The sequence below is a fragment of the Schistocerca cancellata genome, chromosome 8 (genome assembly GCF_023864275.1).
Source record: "Schistocerca cancellata isolate TAMUIC-IGC-003103 chromosome 8, iqSchCanc2.1, whole genome shotgun sequence".
Lineage (NCBI taxonomy): Eukaryota > Metazoa > Arthropoda > Insecta > Orthoptera > Acrididae > Schistocerca > Schistocerca cancellata.
Window position 1 is genome coordinate 141,372,124 of NC_064633.1, and position 26,514 is coordinate 141,398,637.

Below are 26,514 nucleotides of genomic sequence, written 5' to 3' on the forward strand. Positions count from 1 at the left end.
AAGGCGCAAGATTCTTCGGACAGCCCATCACTGGATGCCATTCGTCACCGTTGTAGTAGTTTGCATGTGATAATACACGCCTGTCTTGCCACTAGACGGCTGTAAATTGTGTAGTGATACATGTGTGTTTTATTAGGTCTGAATTTGTGATCATATACTCTTACAATTGTCAATAAAATGAACTTGTCCTTAAGGGGCTGCATTTTTCTTTTCTGGTACTGTACATTTTAATCCTAATTTCTTTGCACATAAATTGCAAAAATTAGTCGATCGTAATGTGCGACAAATTTAAAAGTCGCTTTAGGTTACTTATTTTGACAGTTGCATATTGATGGTTGGTGGTGTACTGAAGTAATTCCTTTGGGAAGTTTCCTGAACATTAGTTCGTTGTACAGTGGGCTGAATAAACAACCAAGAAACTAAACTGGCAGAATTTCAAAGCAAAGCAGTCCATGTGTAAATCTATAACACTTAACAGCAGGGTGCTGTAGAAACAGCAGTTACAACCAGGTACATCTAACATGAAGACCAATCAGAGCTATTAAGACAAATTCCGCATAATTTCCAAACTTAGCCTTCAATGAGTCAGTTATTCTGTACGTCCAGTGTTACTTCCGTTTTTCCGTATCTCCACAGAAAGGTATTATGACTCTTGAAAAACGTTTTCTCTCTCCATCCAACGAACATTCCCTTCTCTTGTCAAACCAAAGTCCACATACTTCATCAGACTTTTAGAAAACGCCTTATCGTCTCTGTTAGGTGGTGATAACACGAGTTTCTGCACTGTAACTCATTTCTGCGAAAATAAAGGCACGTGTTTTACATTGCGTTCTTGGGCGACTAATCAAATAGTGGTACTTGAGATTTTCGCTGTTTCATTTGATTCTGTGATCCAGCTTGGCAGAAACCTGTGGTATTGGAACATCTAACTTTTTATCTTACACACAAAGGGCTCCCTTTACCGTTGAAAATACTATTTAAAACTAGTAACTTGTGAAACACCGGCCTATACTAGTATGTAAATGGGGCAATGCTGTTTCTTAGCACTTACATTCCTGAAAACGAGTCCTAAGGCCTTTCTTTTCTTAGTCTTCTTAGTGAGAGGTATTTTTCTTTTTATCTTACCATACCTTCTGTGGTTTGCTACATTCACCTCTGACTAACGAACCATGTCATACTTGTTGTTGGAAGCAGCTACGCTCAGCTTGTGAACGGGCGCCTTTTCCTGACCGTAATGTTTTCTACTGCCGATCTGGCAGTAAACCCATTTATTGCGACCGGCCCCCAGGCAACGAAGTGATAAGTTTCTCGTGATAAACATAGCTTGTAATTTTCTAGAATTCCTTGCCATTTTCATGCTTCTTAGTTTTCAAACTGCTTTATTCTCCGAAAGTAACTGAGAAATTGTGAAATTGGTATCAGCGCACGAGGTGATGTTTAGTCTTCGGTATCTTTCGACCAGTCTACGCGATTTTTTGATGGGTGCGGGTCTGCTGTTTCCATAGGCTCAACATCCTGCGCACTGATTTTCTCATAAATGCATCACCGCGACATAGTTCGTGATCTGCTGCTTCTTCCTTGTGTTAAGAATGTCTTTTTCCTTGCCTTTTTTATCATTATAAATGGTTTAATAAAAAGGTATGCTCACCTATCACAACCTGTGGAAACATCTAACCCGTCAGGCAACGTCATTTCTTTGAATTTACTGTCTTGGTTCCAATGGGTCAAATGGCTCTGAGCACTATGGGACTTAACTTCTGAGGTCATCAGTCCCCTAGAACTTAGAACTACTAAAACCTAACAAAACTAAGGACATCACACACATCCATGCCCGAGGCAGGATTCGAACCTGCGACCGTAGCGGTCGCGCGGTTCCAGACTGTAGCGCCTAGAACCGCTCGGCCACTCCGGCCGGCTACATTCTGGTGATACTCAACAAATTGCAAAATATCAGCAAACTCATCCACACTAACGCGCTAGCTAACCGGAAGTAATAAATATTTAACATCTTTACCTTGGTTGCAAGAAGATTTCATCTTCAACTTTTGTATTTCCAATAATACATGTACTTGTAATTCCTGCATTATAATCTAACATTTGGTGGCTTCACAGAGCACACAACAAAAACTGCTTACTCCATCCTTTTTCGCTCACTTACAGCTACCCACTACTGTGCACCAAGAGCTCCCTTCCTCCAACACTACAATCTCAGACCAGAAGGAGTATCTTTGGCTCTGCGGTCGTGCACAGTCTGTGATCCGTTTTATAAACCTAATGAGAGACATACATCATAGTTTCATTTTAGTTTACATTAGTATTATTATCATATTCGAATGCTACATACAAGTGTACCCCAGTAGACACCTTTCAATGTATGAAGCCATTTGAAGACCTTAGAGGCTCTAAAACCTGATGTTGCACTAGGCTATTTTGCGGCCTACGTATCATCAAGAATGGGACATAAAAGTGACTGAGTCCAAAGACAGCACATTAAACCAGCTATTCAATTTTCTGGAGATGAAATGTCATGAGTTGATCAGCTGCAGAGACAGTACCTCAGAGGATCTGCAAGGAAAAACCAGTAATTCAAATCAAACGAGGGCTCGTCTGACTAACGTTGATGCTGACGGGGCATGTAAATTTTGTAACGAACCTCATACTGTCACCAAATGCAAGGGGATTCAAGCACTAATTGTCGACGAGCGACGAACAGTTGTGACAAAAAATAAGCTGTGTGTTTTTTTTGTGCCTTTCCCCTGGTCAGTTCTCGAGTAAAATCAAGCTTCCTTCGTGCAAGACATTTAGTGAAAAGCACAATACATTGCTCGACAAATCAGATGACTCAAAGGATAGGCAGACTGGTGAATCTAGAACGTATTCGTTAGCCAGCAGGTATACTAAAAGGACACCTAGTACAACCTGTAATGCACTGTTGTCAACAGTTGTCGTCAACGCCAAAGACAGCAATCTTTCAGCGTGCTGCTAGCTACTGCGAGCCAACTGTCTTTTAAATCCAACGGTATGACCGAGAAACTAAATCTGAAACCACTCAACGGTCATTTCCCGTGAATAGCATCAACAGTAGCCTTGCTACTTCTGCGTTACACACTTGTAACGTCGATGTGTCTCCCAAGTTAAATGAGTCTCACTTTAAAACCACTTGTGCTGTTGTGGTCAATGTCACCAGTGAATTTCTGTCCAGGTACACAGACAAAAGGGGCTGCAACACTCCGTGCCACTTGCTGGTCCACATTTCTGCATGCCCGCCAGGATAGATTTGATTCCGGGGGCAGACGTTTTCTTTGAGATCTTACGCAAAGAAAGACTGGAGAAACCAAATCATCCTACGCTGATTGAGACAAAATTTGGTTGGATTTCGTCTGGCAGAATTCCCCCAGCTCCTCGAAAGACCCTGTGCAGGCAAGATAAATCGTACGAGGCACTCATCCAGCAACACACGGCTCATGACAGAAATCGGAGGTTTGCAGGCCGGCTTGATGAATCACGACAAGCCTCTCGACAACTGGAGCATCGGGCATTTAATTGTGTATCCTCTTTATGCCTATCGTAAGCCCCCAATACTTGGGATCCCCATCAGCACGTCACACAAGTAACAACTTTCACAACTCAGCTGTCAGTCTTTTTGGAAGGGGTGCTCCACCGAGTACCGTATCAGCTGTAGCGACACGGAAAATGAACATCAGAAGGACCATGGCAACCCCAGATCGACAATCTCGTTCTGGGCAAGGAAGACAACATGTCTACCTTGTTGTGAAAGCTGGGTCTCATCGGTGTTCGTGTAGTGATAGTGAAATGTTTCAGTGGGCAGATTAAGAGGGCGGTAACAAAATTGTGTCCCCTTCTTGAATAGTCAACAGTGAAATGGCCCCTCCTACTTGTAAGGTTAGACACAACAAAAGCCCACTGCCAAATTGCTAAGTGCAGCAAACAAAATCTTAGCTCGTAAACTTAGCTTAAGGAGCTGTAAATGTTTTATTACTGACTGGTTGCTGTCAATATGAATTTCGTAACAGTCTTACTGTGTGTCTTAATGTTAGTGCCTTTTATGTTTCATATGCTTAATGTATGCAAAATATTTTGCTGTTTTTTGTTTGAGCACATGTTAGTGTCCTTTACATTTCACATGCCTTCAAATTATGTGTAATTTTTTTTTAAATTCTTCTCGGATGGGCAAATTAAGGAGCAGATGCCAGTAGCAATTGCTAATTCATTATTCTCTTCTTTTTTTCAGTACTCTTTCATCTGTTCACCAGGTTGTTTCCCACCACTCCATACCAGTTTTCTTCACTCTCCTACCTTAGAATCCTTGCGTATTCAATACTTTCTCCATAAACAGTTTTCTGTCAGTTGTTTCTTCAACTTATATATTATTTTTTCTAAATCCTTTTTTACTTCATGGCTCCAACTTGTTGTTTAGTTCTTATCCCGCAAATGTTTGAAGATCATTTTGGTTAAACTATTGTCTAGCAATCGATATAAATGTCCAAAAAATACCAGTCTTCTTTTTCTCATTACTTGTGGTATGTTCTCTATTTTTCTTTAAATTCCATCATTACTACGCAAATTACAACTTTCATCATTACTACGTAATTTCCAACCTTCCATAGCTGTTCGTGAGCCTAATATTTCCCCAATGATTCGCTTTGCTAGTATTTCCAATTTAGCTAAATTATAACTGAATGCTAGACATTCAAAAATGGTTCAAATGGCTCTGAGCACTATGGGACTCAACATCTGTGGTCATAAGTCCCCTAGAACTTAGAACTACTTAAACCTTACTAACCTAAGGACATCACACACATCCATGCCCGAGGCAGGATTCGAACCTACGACCGTAGCGGCTAGACATTCGCTTATATATAGACATTCTGGCTTCACTGCTATATTTTAATGATTTATTTTTGCATTTTTATTAAACGCATTTTTCGTTGTAAAAATCTCTAGCTATCCATATACCCTGCCTATTTAGAGTCTTCTAGAAGTTCTTTCCAAACAATTTCCTTTAATATATCCATGATTTGGAATGTATGTTTTCGATCGTTCAAGTCTGGGATACAACCAGCACTGTAATGTTTTTCCAATGGACCTCGCGAAGTGTAGTCGGCATCCTTGTGTTTGCGTCCATTTTTGTACGCTACTGAGACATATTCCTGAAGCCTTATTGCCCAGCTTGCCAATGATTGATGGATACCTTGTTCTTATCAGCCAGTGAAAAGGATGGTGGTCAGTCACAACAGTAAATGGTGTGCCGTATAAATAGGGCCGGAACTTGTTGGTTGCCCAAAGAACTTCAATTTCGTAAAATAATTCTTCTTGGAGAGTACCCTGGAGACGTAAGGAACCACTCTTTCTGCGCCTTCCTGGATTTTCAATGTAACTTCAATTGATCTGTAACCACTAGCATCAGTAATAATAATGGCGTGTGACGAGGGCCTCCCGTCGGGTAGACCGCTCGCCTGGTGCAAGTCTTTCGATTTGACGCCACTTCGGCGACTTGCGCGTCGATGGGGATACTAGCATCAGTGAATAGTTATATCTCGGCATTCTCGTCAAAAACAGCCAGGACAGTTGAAGATGTCACCATCTCCCTAAGGCCACGTACAGTCTTTTTTTGCTCCTCGTTCTAAGAAAAATGGCTTCTCCCTGCGGCAGTCCTTATGAAGCGTATGTGGTAGGAGCAAACTCTGAAGAAGCCTCTCAGTTCTGCAACAACTCAGCACCATTACTGTTACTAATAAATAAATGTTCGGAAACAAAATAAATATGTGTGCTATTGAAAATTTCTGTCTTTTCACCAAACGTGAACAATAGCGCCATATCAACGTCACGTGACAATTTTCATTTGATGCTGGGTACATATGCAAGAAGCCATATTAACTCCATAAGTGTTCCTATTCTATGGTCCTGGTAAGTGGGTACCCATCAACTAGTCTACCGAGAAGACGGAAAATCTTTTATGCACGTTATCACTTCTAGATCCTGGTGAACTTAGGTTCTGTTAACTAGGTGCCCCTAGATTTTTATTACGTAGACGACGAAAAGGAACTTTCCTGGACTGAGAAAAGGTTTGTGCCGTGGACATATTCAGCACAGTTATCAATCGTAAAGATGCCTACTCGTGTTTTTATTAATAGATGGACGGAATTTACTTTATTTCTGAACTTTAGCAGTCTTATAATGCGTAATACACCTTTCGACATATCAGGCGGATTTGGTGGTGCTGTTGTGCTTCCTATCAAGAGCAGGCAGTGCCTCTCTATTGGTAAATTCCACTGAGTGCGATGTCATCTTTAGTCGACAAGAAAACATAATGATATCTGACCCTACGATTTATCTGAAAATGCGCAACAGAATCTAACTAAATGACTTCAGTACGATTAATCATGGAATGAATTTTATTGATGATTTAAATTATTTCTCAAGCAAGGACAGCTATTCTCATTAATCAGAGGAGATAGAAAGCAGTGGTGAAAAGACTGGCGAATAAAACGATGTATTCTCCCCTCGATGTTTAGCAACCATTTAACAATCAAGAGTCACCTTAACATTGTGGTTCGTTAAAGGATTTGATCTCTTAATAAGTTCTACGAAAATTATTCTGCAGGCAAAAGATCACGCCATCAGAGAGAATCTCCGCAGCTGCACTTGTGAATGCATTAAAAATTCAAGTACTCTCTATAGCAGTGAAGGGAAAACACTAGATGATAAGTTCACCTGTAATTTCTACGAACTGCGTTCCATTACCATCAAAACGAGCATATGACCATCCATTCTGTTCAAGAAAATCTGTAGATCACAATCACGAAATCCTAACAGTGGTATTAACGAATAAACCAGGTCACTCTTCCAAAAAACTAAGCCGAAAACCGATAAAAATTTACAGATGTGAAATTTAGCTATATAATTCCTTTGATAATTGAATTTATTTATTGCATGGGTTACTTACATTACCCAGCAAAATATCGAACGAGAGCTCAGTGGAAAATTCCACAGCCTGCACCCTTGTCTCACTGACCAGTCACAAGACGTACTGTTAAAAAGAGCAGAACAAAGTGTCTCTCTGATCTGGTCACACCACAAGCCAGCTTTGAACGCTAAAATTTAACAGACGTTCCCACACTTCTACAACAAGCACCCAGAAAGCTATACTGATTCTACCATCGCATGGTACATTCCTTATCAACCACAAGTCCATACATCACAAAGCTAAATGTGATTAGGTTACGGAAAAAGGATAACAGAGAATGCTGGTATAAAAGGAAATAAAATTGGTTCCCCATAGAATCCTCCTCCCAGGCATGGTTAAGTGTTAAACAAAAGTAGAAAAGCAATCTCCTCTGACTGAGTGAAGTCAAGTTATTCATTATAAGTAATACCATCATGAAATACGGACGAGGCAGACGCCTTTCATTACTCCAACGCCAGTAAGAAAAATCACACCAGACCTATTATTATTATTATTTGATATCAGGTTCTAGCGATTTTTTGTTGTATACCCTGACTCGGTGACGAGGATCCAAGGGGAAATCTTAATCGTAGGACTCGCCACACTTTTAATCATTATTTTAACAAAGCAAAGATAATCAAACACTCAAAACAAGATGTTCATAATCAGAATGATTTCAAGATTCATAGATGAAATATTCTCCAAAGGAGATTCATTCTAGCCCACACCCAGACCATACACAATTTAGAAACAGTACAAAACACTAATAATTTCATAGTTTTACGTAATGACAGGTCAGTGATCATCATCATAAAGAGAACGTGCTTGATACGTCATTTCAAAACAGAGATTTATGATCCCTACTAACAAAATGTATCTTGATGTGTAAGATGAAAAAATAAATAACCTAATAATGAACAAAAAGCTATATACCAGTCCTCATGTCAATGTGTTGTGCATATGCTTACACACACACACACACACACACACACACACACACACACACACACACACACATATATATATATATATATATATATATATATATGAGTGTAACATGTTATTAATTGTGATCAATTACGATTTCGTTCAAAAGATTATATCAAGACACTAATCATCAATGTGTGTGTGTGTATGAATGGAGTCACAAAGCTCAGGTGAGATTTATACAGCAAGTATTATCTAACCTCACTAAAAACAGCATAAAGACTAATATCAAATTATGTATACCTGTGTTAACAAATCTTAGAATCATTACAAAAGGGAAATATGTAACTAGCCTTTACATCAAATTTGTTTATGTACATTCTGGAGATACTCAACAATTGCAAATTATCAGCCAATTCATCCATACAAACGCGCTAGCAAAACGGAAGTCATAAATATTTAACATAAATATTTAACTTAGCTTACAAAGAAGTCTTCGGGAAAACAACAGTTTCAACCAGGTCACAAAGTTAGGCCATGCATTTAAGATGCCTGAGCAAGTTGTCTATCACGCATCAAGCACAGATTAATCGGCATAATTTTGAACACATAGGGGGCATCAAGTGTTATGAAAGTATTCTTGCCCTGATCTGTCTCGTTAATCTCGATCTTCGATGGTGGGGAAATAGTTCACATTCTTCAGGCAGTCCAAGATGTAATCAATCTGCAGCAATGATTACTTGCCCTTTTTGGTGATTATTTCAGCCAGAGGTAGTCGAAACAAAAACGCCATCGTTCAACTGGAGACACCCTTTAGGGGCACTGAAGTTTGGTTGCATGATCCCCAGTATTGATATCGTGTTTCACAATGGGTCATCTAATCTGACTTTGCTTCTCTGCAGACTTGAATGTGCCTGAAAATTGACACAATATGGCCACCATTCACTGACATTGTTCATAGGTCATGCTGGTACCTATTGGCAGCTGGATAGTAGATTCCTCCAGTAGGTAGACAATGATGATAGCGTAGCATGATTCCCCATCGACGGCACTGACCTGATCTTTTTGGGCTAATTCGGCTATACCAATGTGCATACACTTACGGATGAGTTGTGACTGTTCATGTACACTACAGTTCTCCTTGTCCACTTGTGATGGTTATGATCGTCAGTGGCATATAGATTGCTTTTATGAGACTGAGTATCATTTTGTATTTGATTGTACTACGAGGGTCACTCCAAAAGAAATGCACTCTATTTTTTTTTAAATCCATCTTTTATTCTACATGTTTGAAAGTTTTACAGTGTGTAGATACATCCTTTAGGAACAATATTTTCATTTCTCCACATAATTTCCATCCCTCTCAACTGCCTTACGCCATCTTGGCACCAGCACCTGTATACCCGCACGGTAAAATTCTGGACCAACCCGTTGGAGCCACTGTTTGGCAGTGTGCACAAGGGGGTCATCATCTTCAAACCTTTTTCCACGAAGAGAGTCTTTCAGTTTCCCAAATAGATGATAGTTACATGGAGCCAGGTCAGGACTGTAAGGCGGGTGTTTCAGTGTTGTCCATTCGAGTTTTGTGATCGCTTCCATGGTCTTATGACTGACATGTGGCCATGCACTGTCGTGCAACAGCAAAACATCCTGCTTTTGCCGATGTGGTCGAACATGACTCAGTCGAGCTTGAAGTTTCATCTGTGTCGTCACATATGCATCAGAAGTTATGGTGGTTCCACTTGGCATGATGTCCACAAGCAAGAGCCCTTCAGAATCGAAAAACCCCATAACTACAACTTTTCCAGCAGAAGGTGTGGTTTTGAATGTATTTTCTTGGGTGAATTTGCATGATGCCACTCCATTGATTGCCTCTTCGTCTTTGGTGAAAAATGATGGAGCCATGTTTCATCACCTGTCACAATTCTTCCAAGAAATTCATCTCCACCATTCATGTACAGTTTCAAAAGTTCGCTGCATACCGTTTTTCTTGTTTCTTTGTGAGCCAGTGTCAACATCCTGGGAACCCACCTGGCACAAACCTTTTTTAACGCCAACACTTTCAATATTCTGCAAACACTTCCTTCCTCTATCCAAACGTGGTGTGACAGTTCGTTCACTGTGACGCGTCTGTCAGTGTGCAGTACTCGTATGAGGCCTGCCGCTGCGAGGACAATCCTCAATATTGCTGTTCCCGCTTTCATCACGTAACCTGCTTGCCCACCGACTAACTGCGATCGACAGCAGCATCTGCATACACCTTTTTCAACCTCTTGTGGATGTTTCCCACCGTCTCATTTTCACAGCACAGGAGTTCTATGACAGCACGTTGCTTCTGACGAAGGTCAAGCGTAGCAGCCATCTTGAAGGCATGCTGTGACGGCGCCACTCACGGGGACAGGTTGAACTAAGTTTGAAAACAAGCGGGAAGGATGTTTCGACACACTGTAAAACTTACACACATGCAGTATGAAAACTGTATTTAAAAAAAAATAATGTGCATTTCTTTTGGAGTGATCCTTGTATAGTCATATCACCAATGCTGACATCATTTTGTAAGGGGGTTGGTGGTATGAGTAATTTCTACCGGCTTTGATGTTCTCCTCCAGCCAGAATGAGCTGTTCAGCAACTGTAGGTTGTGATCTTCCAACAATACAGCGAGTGTGGATTCAGGAAAGCTCATTCACTATCAACATTCGTTATTCAGCATGCCTTCCACAGAAGAGGGTTATGTCTGCATCCAGGCAGCAGATTTAGTCATCGAGGCAGCAGCTTACTGCCTCAGGATAACACACAGGCAGCACACATGGCAGTGCAGTGGCGTGCGTGCTCACTGGCGCAGAGGAGTGCTGCCACAGCAGAATAGCAATGGCTGGTGAAGTGGCATTACTGGCAGCAGCCTGGGAGCCTGTGATCTTGCACTCGATTGCAGGCAGCTCCTAGCAGCTGCTCAGGGATGCAGATGCCCAACACTGACAAGGAACACGTTCAGTGTGAGGTCGCAACTTCAATCTTTAGTAAGGCTTATTTGAAAGCGTCGTGTTAACAATTATGACAGGAGGGTGACAGAAAATAAGTGTTTGGGAGGTGCAGAGATCAGCCTTCTATGGTATGTATGTGTTACATTTCCCAAAATGGACATTGTCGACATTCAAGACATGCTCAAAAGAAAGCATTTTTGCCATGAACACCGAATGGGAAACGGTGCGCCACAGTGATCACAAAGGTTCACACCATCAAGATCGAAGATGAACTCCTTGGGAGTTACAAACAATGCAGGGCATTCAGTCAGGTATCGTCTTTTAAAGAATTGATGTAGAATTATATTGGTGTAGTGGGGTGATGAGAATTAATGGAATGTGATGGCATGAAACGAAATGCAAAATAGTCTGTCGTGGAGCTTATTGTGAAACTGGCTATCCGTTAAGACGAAGCTGCAGATAGTGTATTACATGTTTTATATGCAGGGGAAAAAAAACAAACATCCAAAGGGTGCATTTGTCCAGTGGTCCCATGTGGTATGAGTTGCAGTGTCACACTTTTCAGGAGGGATAGTTTGCTCTTAAGGGATATGATTTTTATACACAGACCAGGAATCAAGCTATTGGCCAGATGCAGTGCTCGTACCATAATTGTAGTTCTTTTATGCTCATTTTCTCATTCTTGCATGCTTACTGCTCTTACAAGTTCGTGCGCATAAGAAATAATTGTAGAGGACGGAGTACCTACAACTTGTCTCTTATTTACCGAGGAAATAAAGACGGAACTTCTCCTGCTGATTGTCTCTCTGTAGCATCCTTCGTATTAGCCCCTAATTTTCTCATTGTAGTCACTTTGCAAGACGTATATGACAGGTTGTAATATGTTTGCCCATAATAGAAGAAACAGTGTAGACTTCACATCTTAACTCTCCTTTTGTGAGAGTATAGCTGACCTGCTGTATTCTCACGAATCCTCCAGTGCATTCGGTTTCCATGGAGTGAGTGGGAGTGGGTGTAGAGGTCCAGCCTGCGAATCCTGCACATGAAATAGCGTAATTACTTTGTGTGTGTTTACAACAGAATAACGTCGATCCTTTAACCCCAAACATCACTACATGTACGTATGTTTTATCGCCAGTAGGAAACAGGAACATATACTTATTAAAAATCGAGACAGCAGCAGCACAGATCAGCTTCATACACAGCTCATCTCCCTGTTGCAACTTTGTTTCCAGACTTTGAGTTGTCATGTTAACAAAATGTCTCATTGCGTCGATGTCGTGATCTATCAGCCAAAGACATCGGAGCACAGTTCTCAATTTCTGTATCATCGCTAAACCACTCCCTCCATTACTTTGCGAGTCATATACATGTGGACACATCGTGAACCGTGTTTCACAGCCTACATCATATGGCATAAATATTATTTCTCAGTGTAGGAAACAGCCATCAGCAGAGAGAAAGTGCAAAAACTACATTCCTCAACCGAAACACTTTATAAACTCAGTAAGATTTTATTACGATTTGTCATCTCCTTCCTATATGGATGGAGTTTTATAACTCCATTCGAGGGATAAAGACGAAGATTCAAAGCTCTAGCAGTCATCCCTCAATTTCAAAACGAGCTACTCCTTTTCTGAACCTTTACGCTAAAGACCCTGAGCAAAATTCTATATGGTATCTCTCCATGCATCTCGTAAGTATTCCTCTGTCTTTAACCAACCCTCCCTGCAACACTATTTCTGATTTAATTTGTAACTGAGCAGAAGTGGGAGGGTACTACACCCACTACATTCGACACCACGTGAAGGAACAGAATAGGCTGAGCTCCACGTAATCGATATACTTCAATATGTTGCTATCACAAAGTGTATAACACTTGTTCCAAACATGTAATGACTGGAGCTAGTGATACAGACTGGTTTTCTCATTACTGTAACTGCCATTCTGCAAAGACTGTTCCATACCAATCTTAACGTCCCTCGTCCAATTACATATGCTCTGGCTAGGTGTCGAGTAATTTAGCACTCCTTGGATTATAGTAGGTACAAGATCGATTCATTTGAGAGTGTTCTGGTGATATAACAGCCAACTAAAAAGAAGAAGAAGAAGAAATTGTAACAAAACTGATCTTCTGCCACTCTGACCAATTTCTGGGTAGCACTCCTCTGAAACAATTGGATGGACCCCCCTTTTGTCAGGGTTAAAAATCTGGAATTGCCGATGCTTTATCATTTTTTCTTCGGCATGGCAAAGGCTTTCGTAATCTCCGTTAGATAAGAATTCACGCGAACAACCAGCTTGTGGCAATTTAATGTTTGAATTACTTGCACAAGTTGGTATTGTGTGCAAATGGGCAGTAACTGGCTCTGTAGTCGCTGCCAACTTCTGCTGCTGCCCTGTATTCATTTGTTCTGAGCTTTGTTGTGAAGCGCGCATCGACTCTTCTATCGTTTGTTTCCAGTGCTCTAAATCAGCACCTAACTGCTGTCGCACCTCCTCAAGTCCTTTCGCAAACAAATTCTTTTCCTGTTTGCCAGATAAACTCTGGAATGCTGCCTTAACATTTTGCTCAACGTTTTCACACATTAGCCTTTTGTTTTCTAATGTGATTTCGGATAATTTACCCGTTAATTTTGTGGTCTATAACGTCTTGACGCTCTGTCAGATGTTGCTTTTGTACTAATTGCGGAACCATGTCCACTTGTTCCCGTACAGTATCTACACTCCTGGAAATGGAAGAAAGAACACATTGACATCGGTGTGTCAGACCCACCATACTTGCTCCGGACACTGCGAGAGGGCTGTACAAGCAATGATCACACGCACGGCACAGCGGACACACCAGGAACCGCGGTGTTGGCCGTCGAATGGCGCTAGCTGCGCAGCATTTGTGCACCGCCGCCGTCAGTGTCAGCCAGTTTGCCGTGGCATACGGAGCTCCATCGCAGTCTTTCACACTGGTAGCATGCCGCGACAGCGTGGACGTGAACCGTATGTGCAGTTGACGGACTTTGAGCGAGGGCGTATAGTGGGCATGCGGGAGGCCGGGTGGACGTACCGCCGAATTGCTCAACACGTGGGGCGTGAGGTCTCCACAGTACATCGATGTTGTCGCCAGTGGTCGGCGGAAGGTGCACGTGCCCGTCGACCTGGGACCGGACCGCAGCGACGCACGGATGCACGCCAAGACCGTAGGATCCTACGCAGTGCCGTAGGGGACCGCACCGCCACTTCCCAGCAAATTAGGGACACTGTTGCTCCTGGGGTATCGGCGAGGACCATTCGCAACCGTCTCCATGAAGCTGGGCTACGGTCCCGCACACCGTTAGGCCGTCTTCCGGTCACGCCCCAACATCGTGCAGCCCGCCTCTAGTGGTGTCGCGACAGGCGTGAATGGAGGGACGAATGGAGACGTGTCGTCTTCAGCGATGAGAGTCGCTTCTGCCTTGGTGCCAATGATGGTCGTTTGGCGCCGTGCAGGTGAGCGCCACAATCAGGACTGCATACGACCGAGGCACACAGGGCCAACACCCGGCATCATGGTGTGGGGAGCGATCTCCTACACTGGCCGTACACCACTGGTGATCGTCGAGGGGACACTGAATAGTGCACGGTACATCCAAACCGTCCTCGAACCCATCGTTCTACCATTCCTAGACCGGCAAGGGAACTTGCTGTTCCAACAGGACAATGCACGTCCGCATGTATCCCGTGCCACCCAACGTGCTCTAGAAGGTGTAAGTGAACTACCCTGGCGAGCAAGATCTCCGGATCTGTCCCCCATTGAGCATGTTTGGGACTGGATGAAGCGTCGTCTCACGCGGTCTGCACGTCCAGCACGAACGCTGGTCCAACTGAGGCGCCAGGTGGAAATGGCATGGCAAGCCGTTCCACAGGACTACATCCAGCATCTCTACGATCGTCTCCATGGGAGAATAGCAGCCTGCATTGCTGCGAAAGGTGGATATACACTGTACTAGTGCCGACATTGTGCATGCTCTGTTGCCTGTGTCTATGTGCCTGTGGTTCTGTCAGTGTGATCGTGTGATGTATCTGACCCCAGGAATGTGTCAATAAAGTTTCCCCTTCCTGGGACAATGAATTCACGGTGTTCTTATTTCAATTTCCAGGAGTGTATCTTAATAGCCACATACTCCTTCATTTCGACACGTACGCGGTGAGTAGATTCCTCACATTGTGCTTTCACCAATTCTATTTGTGCAGTTAATTTTCGTTCCGTCTCTTCGGCCTGATCTTTGAGTTCCTTGGTCTTCGCCTCAATCCGCTGCTCTAATTCGGAAAAACTGTCTTGTAACTGCTGCTTAATCTCAGTCTGGACTAATTTCATCTCTTCTTGAGTTTGAGTTACTGTCACTAATTGTGCTTTAATATTGGTTTTCAGATTTTCCTGACCTTCAGTAACTGAGGCAAATTTCGTGTTAATGTCGGTTTTCATATTTTCCTGCCCTTCAGTAACTGAGGTTAATTTAGTATTCAAATTATTTTGCCCTTCAGTTACTGACGCAAATTTAGCATTAATGTCGGTTTTCAAAGTATTCATGCTCTCGGTTATCATCTCCATCTGTCTCATGATAATTACCAATGGATCTAATCCCTGCTGCGTACTCGCTGTTACACCTCCAGCCGTGTCTACAGGGCGTTCTATTGCGCTATCTGTAGCCATCGGTCCTACAACTTTTCTTACTGCTTCATTATTATCAGTGCTAACAGCTGAAGGCTGATGCGTGCTGCTTTGCTCTGATTGACTCATCCTAAACATTGTCCTAGTTAAAACCACATAAATGTTCCACTGTCGCTATATATATAACTCCCTTCTACTGTCACTATATGTAACTCCGTTCACACAAGAGTACTTCTGTGTCTACTTTCTTAATGTACATATACAGATAAATGAAACTGGGACAGGTCAACCAAAACACTTCCTATATCTAACATGAACGCAATTAATCAATGCTCAAATATCAAATAACACTAAACGGAAAAGCGTATACTTCAACTGTACTAGCAAGCTTTAATAATAAAAACTAAACTGCAAAGCGTATACTTCAACTGTACTAGCAAGCTATAATAATAAAAATATAGATCTGAAAAGCGTATACTTCAACCGTACTATCACTATATGTAACTCCGTTCACACAAGAGTACTTCTGTGTCTACTTTCTTAATGTACATATACAGATAAATGAAACTGGGACAGGTCAACCAAAACACTTCCTATATCTAACATGAACGCAATTAATCAATGCTCAAATATCAAATAACACTAAACTGAAAAGCGTATACTTCAACTGTACTAGCAAGCTTTAATAATAAAAACTAAACTGCAAAGCGTATACTTCAACTGTACTAGCAAGCTATAATAATAAAAATATAGATCTGGAAAGCGTATACTTCAACCGTACTAGCAAGCTATAATAATAAAAATATAGATCTGAAAAGCGTATACTTCAACCGTACTAGCAAGCTATAATAATAAAAATATAGATCTATCCGTTTCTCAGCGCCCAGCGTGCTGTCTTTCGGCTTTATTTGTAGATCCAATTATATCACCTGCGAGTCTGTCCTCTCTTTTCCAAGCGTCAGTTAGGTTAGCTCGTCGTAACTGACATGAAACAGAGAACAAAATTATTTTAGCAACGTCCAAAAACGTGTCCTGTCACGGTAGCCATTTTATCATTTTTAAATGTTCGGATAATAAGTTGCCGTCTCTTTATCTAAGAATAGATGATGAATGCAGCTAGCCGCTATCTCTGTGTAATGTCTTGTCTGTATAGACGTGTATCTGTTGCCTTTAAGATCCCTTCACCTTCACACACAAATCTATACAGTAAAGTAATGCCTTCCCCGTTCTTGGCTGATCCGTGATAAAACAGGCGAAAAATTAGACTAATGGAGGATTATTAGTATTATCTCTATTTTCATTCGCTCTCTCTCTTTCTCTCCTTTATCTATGTACAGTTTTTAATATAATATTTCATTACGTGAAATCAGCCAAATAGGATCTTTGGTCCTTCGTCTTGGTAATCAGCGGCTGGCTTGCTGTAAGAGATCTTTACATTTATTATTACTGTTAAACACTGCAGTCAGTCGGGAGAATCAATCGTTTGGACAATTTGTTCCTTTTACGAAAGATTGTGAATTCCAGATGTGTACGAAGCCTTTTTGGACGATTTAACACAGACTCAGTGATTGCAGGCTCTCTTCGACACAGCTGAAACTTCCCCACTAATTACAGGGCCAACGTGATCATCAAATGATTCAGAAAAAACTCATTCGTTCGTTCACTCCAGAACAAAAAAGTCACAAACCTTATTTATGGAGGAAATTGTGTATTAAATCCATCTCCATTACATATCCAGATCTCCGGTGATTCCACGCCTTAATTATTTTCCTTTTACAGTCTCTTTCTCCTCAAACAAACCGCTAGCGGCACAAATGTTAACTGTCTCGCTTTAGCGCGAAGAAAAGCAGAATATGTATCTCTCAGAAACACGTCAATCCCTCAACAGATACTCCAGAAGCTGTCCTAGTTACCACTCTAACAACCATGGAGAATGCATATATGCATCTCTGTTATTTCAAAGAATAAACGCACTAGAAAATACTTTGGCGTCGTCGAGCTGTCGCCGCATATATTACGAGAAAATCAGATCAGATAACTTTTCCAAAGTGAATGAATGTGGATGGTTTGATTGAAAATGATTAATTGGTGCGTGGTAGAGGGTATTTTCTGTGGGGACATTACAAAATGTTTGAGTTATGAACGGTAGAGCTCCAGACGGAAGGGGTTTGAAGCATTTTACATAAATCATTTGTGCTATCAGTTCTGTAGAATTGTTGTAATGTCCGGATCCCATATCAAGAAGGTGCTGGGAAGAGAGAAGTGATCGTAGAACATAAACACAAATCCATAGCAGCAGTGTTTGATATGAGAAATTGCACGCCATGCTGCACTAAGTCTGTGAACAGAACACACACTCTTCCATATACACAGCATTTCTCAAACAGATGTATACACAGGGATTGCAGTACCTCACAAACCGCTGTAGTTACGAAACTGAAGACTCGATTTATGTCCAAGATATGGCAGGGAAATGGAGTACTTCATATACATATTTGTTCACCTAGGGGAGAATGTTGAAATAGGTTTTCCAACGAAGCACATGATTCACCACACATGCTTTAGAAGTTCTCTTCTGACTGTGGTATAGAGAAGTTTGTTGTTAACGATTGTAGGTAGACAGTGCTCTAAGTTACATTCAGAATACACAATTGTATAAAAGTCGATCGCAAGCTATACCACATAAAAAAGGATTAAATGCATGATAAATGATCTGCAGCAACACGTGAGGGCCCCAGACCATACTCTGAACCTACCACTGGCAAATCCACCTTCAGCCTCCGACTTGGACAAATAGCGAGTGAATTCGCCTTCAGAACCTATCCTGGCTGTAATCCATGGTGGATCCATATCCAAAACGTATCCCAGCCAAAATACATGGTGGATCCACCTTTGAAACCTATCCCCAGCCATAATGCTTAGTGGATCCACCCTCAGTCCCTATCCCTGATGTAATGCATGGTGGATCCACCTACGAGCTCTTCCTGATCCTCTTCTGAACCTGCCCTGTGCCATGGGGGTCCCCAAGTGAAAACAATACACACACACACACACATGCAGAAAAACAGTGCATTTGCGCTAGGTATTGACAACTGTACTAAATTTACAAGCAATTTTAGAATATTTGGCGAGAAGTGTTGTTATAATCGCATGAGCAGAAGTACATAAAACCGATAACGTTACGAAAATTGACAGAAAATATATATAAATAGAAGGAAAACACGCCAAAATGTGGGGAAATTGAGGGGAAATGAGGGAGTACTTGCATTTCTTTTGCTTGGTGCAGGAAAATACTTGTACCAGGGAACTAATATGTGTACTCAAAAGGAACATGAGAAAAAGTTGACCTGGAAGCACCACGAACCAGGGAAACGTTCATTTTTCGTCGACAGCGATAAGACAGCTGGAACAGAATGTTTGAGGTGGATGACCACCAAATGAAGTGTAATAAATTTCTGTATATTGGACCATAAGACCAGGCGACACCCCAAGTTATCGACAACCATCTTATAGATTTTTATATATTGTCCTCAGCTAAAGATCCTTGTATTACCAGCTGGGGGACTGCTATATACAACTAAAGACTGGATCACGTGTTTGGCCCTGTGGAAGACCGTTTAGGTGTTTTAAACCCTAACAAATTGTACTTACGATGTGCTTCTCTGTACTCTCCATCAATGAGAACCATGCAATGTCAGCTAACAAATACGTTATAGAAAAGTTGCTGCAAGGTTTTAATAACATTCTTTTGTATGTCTATTGAGGTAGCAGTGATACATGCAGTTGACTGCTATCTGTGATGGTTTCCTGGAAAAGAGAACAATTTGCCTCTAAATTGACACAGATCTGTGTTAAAGGATCATAGAAAGCAGATGGAGTGATTGGTTGAGAGGGGTTGTAAAGAGGTATGATTTAATGGTAGGCTGATGATGATTCTGAGGAGAGGGAGATGTTTCTGCAGGTCATTTATTACACATTTAAGCATTTTTCCGTTGTTCTCTCACGGTGCATCAGTTGTGTGGTAAAACTTGCGTATTTTGAGTGTGACTTAGAGCGCTGTCTATATGCAATCGTTAGTAGCAAACCTCTCCATACCACAGTCAGCAGAGGACTTCTGATGCATGTTTGGTGAATTATGTGCATTGATGGAAAACCTATTTCAACATCCTCTTCTAGATGAACAAATATGTGTGTGAAGTACTCCATTTCTCTGCCACATCTTGGACATAAATCAAGTCTCCAGTTTCATAACTACAGTGATTCGAAATTAGTGACCGTCGTTTGTGAGGTACTGTAATCACTATGTATACATCTGAGAAATGTGTGTAAAGAAGAAAGTGTGTTCTGCTCACGGAATTAGTGCAGCATGGCATGCAATTTCACATATCAAACACTGCTGCTATTTATTTGTGTTTATGTTCTACTATCATTTCTCTCTTCCAAGCACCTTCTTGATATGGAACCAGAATTGATAGCACAAGTGATTTATGTAAAATGTTTCAAACACCTTCTGTCTGGGGCTCCAACATGTATAATTCAAACATTTCTGCTTCTTCTTCTTTCCATTCTTCTTCTTAATTAACTGTTATAACACTCTCAAATGCATCAGGCTTGTGTCTGCTATACACCAATACGGAGTGCTAAACTCCTCAGCATGCTAGTACCTAGCGATACCATGTGTAATTCGATAGGTGACATACGACTGGTATGGAACAGTCTTCACAGAATGCCAGTTACAATATTGGAGCCGGCCGCGGTGGCCGTGCGGTTCTGGCGCTGCAGTCCGGAACCGCGGGACTGCTACGGTCGCAGGTTCGAATCCTGCCTCGGGCATGGGTGTGTGTGATGTCCTTAGGTTAGTTAGGTTTAAGTAGTTCTAAGTTCTAGGGGACTTATGACCTAAGATGTTGAGTCCCGTAGTGCTCAGAGCCATTTTGAACCAACAATATTGGATTGAGAAAACCGGTCTGCATCACTAGCACCAGGTGAAATTACATAAAACCTGACAAAATTACAAAAATTGATGGAAAATATGTAAAATTGATGAAGATATACAACAAAAAACTGTAAAGAGATAAGTGTATGAAAACCATTCTATTCCTCCATCGATGGGATTGACAACTGATGGTACATACCATCTGTACTCTATGGGTTTGAGTCCTGCTGAATACCCCTTGTACCACATGTAATTATGCACTGTAAGTCACAAAAATGAACAATGCAGTGTGCATAGATTTGGAGGTCAGTATTACAATGATCTAGAACACCCCAGAAGCGATCATATACCTGGGCCATTATGCACCACCAATATAAGGAATCAATGTTTAGTATCTCTTCGAAAAATGGAACATCGAGGCATCTGCTACCCCAGCACTGTGGAAGATGAGATAGATGTAGAGATCATCATCTTTGGACAGCTGTTTGGAAACGCTTCACAATGTCACAAACTCTTCCAGTTTCATACGTCACAATGCCCTCCACAGTTTTGTCAACAAAAAACATGGCCTCTGTCTTTTATTTCAACAATCTTGTGTGTTGTGGGAGCAGCATAGTTTGCACAGTGCAATGTCCAGCTTTCTGTGACAGCCAATGGATCGAAACGTGTTAATGTCAGTTTAGCACCTGACACAGACCTCAAAGTTATGGCGGAAAAACAAAATTAATGGCGGTGCACAAAGCTGTAGTCATATACTACTTGAATGTGTTGTAGCAGAAAAACAATACATCAAACTGCTTATGGAATGACCACATAGGATCAATTTCATTAATTAGTCGATTAATTTGATATCAATGTTATACTTATACCATGGAAGTGATAGGAGATAGGAGAGAAGGAGGGAATTGGGGAGGGGGCATTTTAGATGGGCAGATTACGCCCAAGGGGTCATAAATCAATCCTCAGGATGTCATAAACCACTTCAGCAGTGCAATAGGTTAGGTGAGGGGAAGCAGTTCAGAAATCAATCAAGTTTGCCCCTGAATGTATGCTTGCCTCTCAATGTATGGAACTCACACTAGCAAATCGCCCCAGAACCCCTGTTTCCCTACTACTAATAGGTAGACTAAATTTACATCTACGTATATATGCATACCTCACAAGCCATCGTACAGTGCATGGCAAAGGGTATCCTGTATCACTACTATCCATGTCATTTCCACGTGCAAAGAGAGCAAGAGAGAAAATGACTGTCTGGATGCCTCTGTATGAGCACCAATTTCTCGTAATTTATCTTTATTGTCCGTAGTCGAAATGTATTCTGGTGGCAGTAGAATCCTTCTGCAGTCAGCTTCAAATGTCGGTTCTCAATGGCATTTCTTGAAAAGAACATCACATTCCCTCCAGGGATTCCCAGATGAATTCTTGAAAAAGGCGAACCACTAATTTGGCAGGAGCTAATAGGAACACTTCTATAAGATGTATACTGAGAGAAACCTAAGTCTGCAGACTCATACACTTTGGGATGTTGCAGTCAGTAGACAGGTATTTTGCTATCGCTCACTGATTCAGCCTTTTTGTTATATTTCGAGAACACATCTCAGAATGTTTCAGTTTGCAGGACAGATGAGGGGAGCATATTACTCAAAATCCTGGTATTTGCCCAAGTCACATTTAAGCATCCGCTCCTTCTGAGAAGAATAGGACAACTTTTGTGTGCCTCTAATCATTAACAGCTGTCCAGCAAGGAGAGTGGTGGGTTGTCAGATGAGAGCAGTACAGCCCGACCAGGTGATGGCAGTGGCATCCGTTCACATGTGACCCAGTGGTGGATAGGGATGGGGGCAAAAGCCTCACAGTGGTAGAGAGGAGAGTAAGACATCCTACTGCCCCCAAAGACTGACAGTTCTCAGCTGGATTAATTTGGGAGCAGTACAGTAGAATTCCAAGTGACTTACATCCAACAGCATGACAAGGCAACCGAGAGACAGAACACAGTTAGCACTGGATGTCTTCAGCTATTTGACGAAGGCTACCATCCTTTAGGTATTGGAGGAAGTGACAAGCTAGCCTTTAGGGAGCCTCCAGAGATGTCAGGGAAGTGTCAGTAAAGGCTGCCTGGCGAGTATAATCTGACTGCAGGAAAAAAATTACTCACCATGCAGTAGGTCTCTCATGCTTAACTTAATTAATTAGTCAACGAATTTGACATCAATTATGTGCTACCAGGCAGGCGGAAGCGAAGGCGAGTGTGCCACAGATATCATTCGAGAGTTTGAGAGGTAATCACTGTTTTTCCATTGCAGCAAGGTCTTTTAATGGAATGTCAGTCTCCTACCTACACAGGGAGAGATGATTATCGTAATAAAATCAGCTATATTACCGAATTTATAAAGTGACATGTAGTATAAACCCGATATTTACCACTTGTCTGTGCTGCTACCTTGAGGGACTACATAGGTGACCAGGGATTTGGTTACTTTAAGAGAGTTCGAAAGTGAAGAGGCATCCTGTGACACAGGTAGAGCATGCTCTTAGCACTCCATCATGAGCCAAAAAATTAATTTAATATTCTAGTCCTCTGTAACAGGTCGTGGCAGATACTAGGCTGATAATAAAAGATCTTTTATTAAAATGTTCAAATGTGTGTGAAATCTTATGGGAATTAGCTGCTAAGGTTATCAGTCCCTAAGCTTACACACTACGTAACCTAAATTATCCTAGGGACATACACACACACACCCATGCCCGAGGGAGTACTCGAAACTCCACCCAGACCAGCCGCACAGTCCATGACTGCAGCGCCCTAGACCGCTTGGCTAATCCCGCGCGGCAGACCCTTTATCAGATGAGAGAATATTTAGAGGATATATAGCTTATGCCATAGTGTTTTACAGGATTTTCACGAAAAGTAACGACACTTTAGCAATGTGGGAATATGTGTACAATCTGATTTCTTCTGTGTTTGAAAACATCTCGTATAAAAGTAAGAAATCTACATTTCACGTAAGGAATTCGAGGTGTGTTGACGAAACAACAGCCCTGTTTTGGACTGGGTAAAGTGGATTTTTTAAACTTGGGAGTCTATGTCGGGGGTGGAACTGCAGTTAGTCCAAGGTGCGCCTACTTGTCTTACATTGTGCCATGGCCAGTGGCAGGAGTTCTCACGATGAGTCGGCGACTGGAAGTCGCAGCTTAAGTCATTTTCCCAGCTGGCCGGCTCTTTAGGTACACAATACACTCGGTAGATAGTGCTGGACTAGACTGGAGGTGACTGGTCAGATTTTATTTTGGTCTTGAGATGCCATGTTCACAAAAAGTGTTGTATGATGTATTTCACATGTTTCTCTTGGCTAGGATGTGACTTGTGAATTATAAATAGATGTTGCTACATGAGTTCTGCACGTAGGGGCAGATATTTATAGGCGCTCGATGTCAGTGGGTCGCTGTTCTAATATTATTACCCATCCTTATGTTCCTCCCAGCAGCTATTCATTTGTAGATTAGCAGGAGACTATTTCCCTGCACTTCAGTGGTAGCTTGCTGTCCTCTTATTATTATTATTATTATTATCCCTCCTTCCCATAAAGGGCTATTGGCTAGACCAATAGGGAAAATATCATCTCTACATCCAGCACTTTCTGACAAAACTGGATGGAGCTAATGTCTAGTGCTGAATCAACTTCACAGCCAGAGGAAAAAAAAATTTGATTTGCTCATCAATTTTTGAATTTCCCAGCAATATAAATATGGGAGTTGGACTGTACCAGTATTCTGGGTTGGCCATCTTGGATTGTGATATTATTAGATGGCCCCACTATTCCAAAGATGACATACAAATTGAACTTCTATAATTAAAGAATATGTTATGATTGTGTCCTCTGCAATACAATATAATCAGCATTGGAATTTACCACTAAATTTGGAATCTACCACCTTTTTTTTAAATTTCCTAACAAAACTTTTATTTTCCACCATTAGTTTGGGTGTGGGGTAGGGATTTTCCAGAGGTGTGGTGGGGGAAAGGGACATGTGCTGGCTGGGGAAAACCCATAACGTTATCAGGGGTGGGGTAATTAACTGATTAATTTAATTAATTTGCATAGTTAATTTGACATGAATTTGAGATCAAAAGTGGTGTCCTTGTACTGCTATTATCCCAATGCTGCGCTCCATTAGTATGATAACATTATGGCTGCATTCTGATAGTTTGGAAATCCGATCTTCCGCAGTCATTGACTGCTTACTACTAGAGCTCCCTTTGAACAATAACGTTATGGCTACATTCTGATAGTCTGGATCTCCAATCTTCCAGTGTCATTGACTGCTTTTGATGACTGCAAGAACTCTCATTGAATGATAACATTATGGTTACATTCTGGTAAAACGAAAGATTGAAAGGGCTTTGTTCTGCTAATGACAGCTATTTTCTCAATAGAGGTGCCTGTCGGCTGAAAGCGTTGTTCTTGTGGAAACTTCAGAACAATGGCCTTTTAATCTCGATCACTTAATAAGGGTAAAACAAAGACATTGCATATCGCTCCAAGTATCGTGAAGCTGAACCAGGTCCAGCACTTTTAGTCGGCCTGCTGAAATTAATGCGTCATACAAAGACGGTATTCCCATAACTAGCACGCAACACCTGGCAGATGAGCCGTCATGATGGTTGTGCACAACAACCAAAAACTGACTGGCTTCTCTCATACACGAGAGTAACGCTTCTTGCTAATTGATGTGACACACTATCATTGGGCCTCACGTGAAAACTCGTCGGCATGACGCGCATTAATTCCGTCTGCCCTTTCGTACCTCACGCTCTCCCGCACGAACGCAACGCATCGAAAGCGATGAGTCATGCCAACTCGGCAAGGCCGAACCGCAACATCGCTTGGCGATGATACTTTATATACAGGAACTGCACAAAACCGCTCTTCGGCATGTAACAGCTGTTAGCGCACGAGTTTCAGTTCCCTTGTGACTCAGGTCAGACGTGTATGACGGACGGAGACACAACTGATATTCCGTTGCGTGCATGAAGAGAGCTAAGGCTACTCATACAATACCAGAAGCACTTCTTCCACTGCTAAAGAACTAAAAAAATTATCCTATCCTTAGGTCTGTGACAGATATTTTGGCGTTAATCTACGCTGTGTTGAAACCATTTTCTTCAAATTCTCCTCTACTATATTTCTAATGTAACTTCAATACTAACTATTCTGGTTTCACTACTATTTAAAACATTGCGAAAAATATTTCTCTAGAAATTGAGACAGTCTGGTTTTTCTGTTGGGCATAAATTCCGTCTTTGCGAATAAATGGGGTATCAGTCGCGTTTCGCTTCTTTAATTTTCGAATCATCATCAGTGGTCTATAATATACATTTTGTCTCTTTCTGTATCTACGACTTGGATACGTGATGAAATAGTAATGAATTTGTTTCCACATGACAGCTTTTTAGCTATTTTAGATTAAAAACAGCTTTTTGGTAAACAAGTCAATGTCTGTTAATAGCAGTTATTCATTCCATTTACGGTATTGTGCACAGTTGTCCTCTGCCGTCCAAGACGTGGTTTCCTTGGCACTGGCGTGAACATTTCACAACTATTCTTCGCGAATTTTTCGAAAATGTGTCTTTTAGAATCGTGTGTAAATTAGGGTTGCCATATCTAGCTGGAACCTCGTCGGGACACTGTGACGGGGGCGTGGAAATGTAGTAAAAAATTTATTTAATGTAATTACTTTTTATTTCGAACACAATTACATAGAACTTGTTGTGGCAGACGTAGTTGGTACACCACATTTTTCGGAATATGTCATCTCTTACAACTTTTTTTCCCCTTTAACGTATTTATAAAACTCCATGCAAGTCAGCCTGTAATTAAACTGGCACTCTAAGATTGATTCCACAGTCTCTGGCAGCAGTCGACTTCTTTCGTCGGTCCACTGGGTCGACATCAGCGAAAATGCATTTTCCACAGAGCCGTTGTGTGCGGGAACAGAAAACAAATACTCATCTAATTTTACCAGTTGGCATTAATGTCCAGGATTTTCGGTTTC